The sequence below is a fragment of the Lolium rigidum genome, chromosome 7 (genome assembly GCF_022539505.1).
Source record: "Lolium rigidum isolate FL_2022 chromosome 7, APGP_CSIRO_Lrig_0.1, whole genome shotgun sequence".
Classification (NCBI taxonomy): Eukaryota; Viridiplantae; Streptophyta; class Magnoliopsida; order Poales; family Poaceae; genus Lolium; species Lolium rigidum.
The window spans coordinates 239,286,022-239,291,166 of record NC_061514.1 but is presented as its reverse complement, the minus strand read 5'-3'; the positions used below and the strand labels follow the sequence as shown (position 1 = coordinate 239,291,166).

General features: G+C 42.3%; 1 long non-coding RNA gene across 2 annotated transcripts; it reads left to right on the top strand.

Moving 5' to 3' along the window:
• The first annotated feature begins 2,048 nt into the window (after nucleotides 1–2,048).
• Nucleotides 2,049–4,907, top strand: LOC124678526. Of its 2 annotated transcripts, XR_006994525.1 has the most exons (3): nucleotides 2,065–2,835; nucleotides 3,631–4,563; nucleotides 4,647–4,907. It is a non-coding gene; the product is annotated as an uncharacterized LOC124678526 (long non-coding RNA). The 2 variants fall into 2 exon arrangements; XR_006994524.1 differs by having other exon boundaries at nucleotides 2,049–4,563.
• The last annotated feature ends 238 nt before the right edge of the window (nucleotides 4,908–5,145 follow it).

Here is a 5,145-nt window from a genome sequence, read left to right as displayed (position 1 = left end):
ACAGAGCAACATGGTAGGCACAGACCAATTTCTTGGAAGTGTTGAAGTAAGAATATGTGCTTAGCTATTAATTTTCGGAGCTGTTTTTAGATTGTCACGGCATGATATTCCTTCAATTTTATTTGGCCATATTGTGCTTGCCGAGTGACTATTGGCTCCTTTGATATGCTGATGATTTTATTGATGAGTTAATTGTTGGTTGGTGCCCTATATTTTGCTGCCTCTGTTAGACCTTTTCTACATATCACTTATATATCTACATTGTATTGCAAATAGTTGTATTGTCAAATGTGGGTAAAAATTACTGAGCTTGAAATATAAGTTCCAGTAGATGAAAGTTAATGCCATCAGGTTATTGAACAAGTAGCCGACTCCTTTAACTCTTCATGGTACTAGCAGTAGCAGGGTCTGATTTGAGCGTTTTTTACTTTTCTGCACTTTAGGCAGAATAGGGAAGGCCTCCAATTCAGTTACTTAGATGCATGGTTGATAATTGATGAGTTTTGAAGGCCCAGTTCAGTTACTTATAGAGATGACTGATAAATGAGGAGTTATGCAAGTGGTTTTCATCATAAATTAAGAGTTTTGCAAGTGGTTTTGATGATAACATGGTAGGCACAGAGCAATTTCTTGGAAGTGTTGAAGTAAGAATATGTGCTTACCTATTAATTTTCGGAGCTGTTTTTAGATTGTCACGGCATGATATTCCTTCAATTTTATTTAGCCATATTGTGCTTGCCGAGTGACTATTGGCTCCTTTGATATGCTGGTGATTTTATTGATGAGTTAATTGTTGGTTGGTGCCCTGTATTTTGCTGCCTCTGTTAGGCCTTTTCTACATATCACTTATATATCTACATTGTATTGCAAATAGTTGTATTGTTAAATATGGGTAAAAATTACTGAGCTTGAAATATAAGTTCCAGTAGATGAAAGTTAATGCCATCAGGTTATTGAACAAGTAGCAGACTCCTTTAACTCTTCATGGTACTAGCAGTAGCAGGGTCTGATTTGAGCGAACATAGACTGTTTTATGTTTGGCCTGGAATTTAGTAGGTTCCCAGTTAACCCAGTTTATTGGGTCTTGCTTTCATAATGGATTAGATGTTATCTCATTTATTATATTTTTTTTATAATGATCTCATTTATTATCTTTTTTTATAATGATCTCATTTATTATCTAGGTTGTCTTTTAGAATATTTTAGTATGCGTACCTTTATAAACATGTTGATTTGTCTAGGCGTTTTGCAATCAAGGTCTTATATAACTACTATATTATAGGGCAACCAACATCTTTGTTCCCATAATTTTGGGCTTCTTTCTGAATTAACCTCATGGTGACACGTACTTCATTTGATAGTATGCTTTTCGTTGGTTTTTTCTGGTGTGTGATTCCGATGTTCCCTGCGATTTCTATCTTCCTGCTCCCCTTCCATTCCTTCTGTTTTCTGGGATGTATTTGTTTCGTAGCTGGGTGACTTTAGCTGAAACAGTGCACCGCTTTGACCAAATTTGGTCTGTTCGCCAGGGTCGTGTATTCGTGGAAGAGTCTCCTTCGGTCTTTTCTCTCCCCAACGTGCTATTCTCCACCTAATCTCTCTCTCACATTTCATCAGCGTCCGGCGGCGAGGATACAGAGGCGCACACACGGAGCAGCAGCCGCGGCCGGCGCATCCTCGGCTCCACGGCGGCCTGCGCCCTCTCCGCTCCCCGACGGCCGGCGCCTCCTCGGCTCCCCCGCCACCGGCGCGTCCTCTGAGGTGCGGCGGCCAGCGCGTCCGCGGCGGCCGGCGCCTCCTCGGCTCCCCCGCCGCCGGCGCGTCCTCCGATGTGCGGCGGCCAGCGCATCCGCGGCGGACGGCGCCTCCTCGGCTCTGCGACGGCCGGTGCCTCCTCGGACCCGCGGTGGCCGGCGCGTCCTCGGCCCTCCAGCGGCATGCGCCCCCTTGGCTCCCTGGAGGCCGGCGCGTCCGCGGCGGTTGGCGCCTTCTCGGCTCCCCGGCCGTCGGGCGTCCGTGCGGCGGCCAGCGCGTCCGCGACACCCGGCGTCTCCTCTGATGCGCGGTGTCTGGCGCGTCCTCGGCTTCCCGATGGCCAGAGCTTCCTCTGATGCCCGGGGGCCGACGTCTCCTTGGCTTTCCGGCGGCTCCGACGCGAGAACTCCACGGCTTCCAGTTGACTTATTCAACTATTCTTTTCTTCGATTTTCATCCTTCGTCTTATATATGTGGTCATCTCTCATTAATTTTTCCGGTTCTGTTTAGTTATGCAATCACCCACCACATTGCAATGTTGGCGACCAGGTGCGCGGTGGCAGACTTTCTGGGTTTGGATGGTTGACCTGCCGAGCTTCCCATGCGGAGAGATGCCGCTGCTTCAGATCGTAGCCTCCATGCCCAGGAGCCTCCGCTAATGAGCTTTTATGTCACTATGTCAGTGGTTTTCAGAAAGATGCTAAAACAAGAGAGTTTCAGGGGTTGGCATTTGAGTTCAATCTCTGCGAAGCTTTGCCCTCAAGGGAGCAGGTAGGTATTTTTTTCGACTCTGCTGACTTATCTTTCTGATTCAGTTGATATAACTTCAGGTCCAGGGGCTGCCTTATTTACAGATATGAGATTAACTCATGCAAGGATGAAGTACCAGAGTACATTACAAAGCATGGAATTCACATCTGTCGGGGGGCATGTTGTTGTGGCTGGGAGGGGCAGTGTTGAGCGGCGGCGGTAGCGGCAATGGGGGATGGGCGTGGTTGTATGGACCAAGAGCGGGCACAATGAGCTGCTGCTCTGCGGTTCCTCCATCTTCTGCTGAATTATTTGCTCTTACAAAGGAAGGTAAGCTTGACGGAAAATTATGTTTTGAATCTAACACTCCTCTGTTACAATTTTTGTTTGCCCTGCTCTATATTTTCTTCCCTTTCGATCTCGATTCTCTTCCCTATACCAGTTAATTCTGAATTGGTGACAAGTATTGACAATTGCTATTCGGTGAAGGTAATTTTACTACCAAGTTAATGGCACTGTATAGTTTAGAAAGTGGTTCAAATTCAGGACAGAAAGGAACTAAACTGGTTCATGTCCAGACTCCAGAGAAAAGAATGATTTAAACAAATAGAATGGTAGTACAAACAAGCACAAATTAAGAGAATGTTTTTTGAGCATTGTTTTATTTTCGTGATGAGTAATTCAATTCCATATACTGCAGTCCATGAGACAAAATTCAGTTCACCCAGTTAAGCAATATGTATATCCTTGAATGATGTTCCCTGATTTATTTAAAAAAAAATCCTTGATGAGCTACCAGCTACACTGGTAATGGTGTTTCAGAGAATTGGTCCAGTTACTCACTAGAGTGAAATGTAGTAGAACTACTCCAGAAAAGGTACTCTGATTTCTTTGGAAACCTGTATTGATTGGAGCATATGCATGTCAAAACTTAACCAGAAGTGTACCCCCTACTACGTGGAATATTTAATCACCCTTGATATGTATTGGTATGTTTACAAAAAAAGGAATCAATCTCTCAAAAAGAATGCACAATGATTTGGCATATTATACTTCATGTGCCTTTGTTCTGCTATAGTACACTCGAACCATGGAAACATGAGCTTCAGTTTTTGCATGATTCAGATTTTTACAGGTACATATGTGTTCTACTTCTCAAGTGAGGCAGGCATTTGCTGTGTGTTTGCTTAAGGAGAAGACAACCCAACAGCTTCTTCGTATCGATTATTTTGATCAATAGGTCATATTGTCAGTATCACTGTATTTTATTCAATCTTTAGTAGTTTAATTACTTGCACAACAATATTACCTAACTGAATGTTCCTCCCATTTAGATTTTTTACTCTGCAGTAGTAAGAAATTCAGTGGTTCATCTGACTTACCAGGGGATTTACTACTGAATTTCTTCACCAACATTTTAGAGTGTGTTTGACTGGTGTAATGGTGTTCTCGATGAACATTTTCATCTGAGTGAGCTTAGTACAATATCAGATTGACTACTTCAAGTACATTTAAACTTGCCTTTCCACAGTTGTGTGCTCTGTGTCAAGCCAATATCAGATTGACTACTTCAAGTACATTTAAACTTGCCTCAGAATGTGTCAATGAAGAACGGAAAAATATTTGATCTATATTCAGGTTAGGTGCCATGTTCGTCTGTACTTTCTAGCTATTCCATTGTCTTTAATTGCTTCGACCATTTCAGTTTTCCTAGAATTGATGGCATCACAAGTTTCAGTTAAGCACACAGAATTCTTATGCGGTACAGGTTAAGTTCCACGTTCTTCTCTACTTTCTAGCTATTCCATTGTTTTTAATTGGTTTGAGAAGTCTAGATTTCCTAGAATTGATGAGGGTTAAAATTGATGGCTGTGCTAAGTTAAGACCACATTTTATTCATTGCTTTAATTTCCTAGAAGAAAAACTGGGACAGGACACTGGGACTGGGACGGGAGCAACCAACAATTTTCTGTACTTAAAGATGTCAGCTCTGCAACTGAAAAGAAGATAAGGAAGGCCAAAGCATGGCTACTGCACCAGCCAAGAAACCACTCCTCGGTAAGCAGCAGGTTTAGACACAAGTTAAACACATACAATGAACTGACTTTTACCTTATTTCTTCTTCTCGCACCAAAACAAAGATTCACCTAGAAGAACGGCTCAGGTCAGCCTAAGCACCGATGAAGCAAAGATTTAATACACTACTACCAATCAGTTATGTATAGTATTATGGACCTACCAACTATCCTAGACGATAAGTAATTTCGACGTATTGTAATATTAAGTATTCATCACCCAGCTATGTATAATTGTCCTAATCGTACTATCATGTTTCTGCAATATTCTACTACTTGGTACAGTTGATCGCTCTAGGTACTATGTATAATACTCTGTTCGGTACAGAATCTGTTGTCGGTATATATTTGTCTTGCCAAGGAAAATTAATAATACCTCTTTGCTCAATGCCCGACATTACATTGCTCCATTATTCTCAGTCTCCACCTGCCCCTTTCAAGGCGATAGACTCAGCTTCACAGGTTAAAGTGGGCTCAACATGTAAATTCTCATATAAAAAATAAATTGTCAAACAAAGAGGATGAAACAAGAATGTATAACATTCTTTAAACATATTAAGAAAAA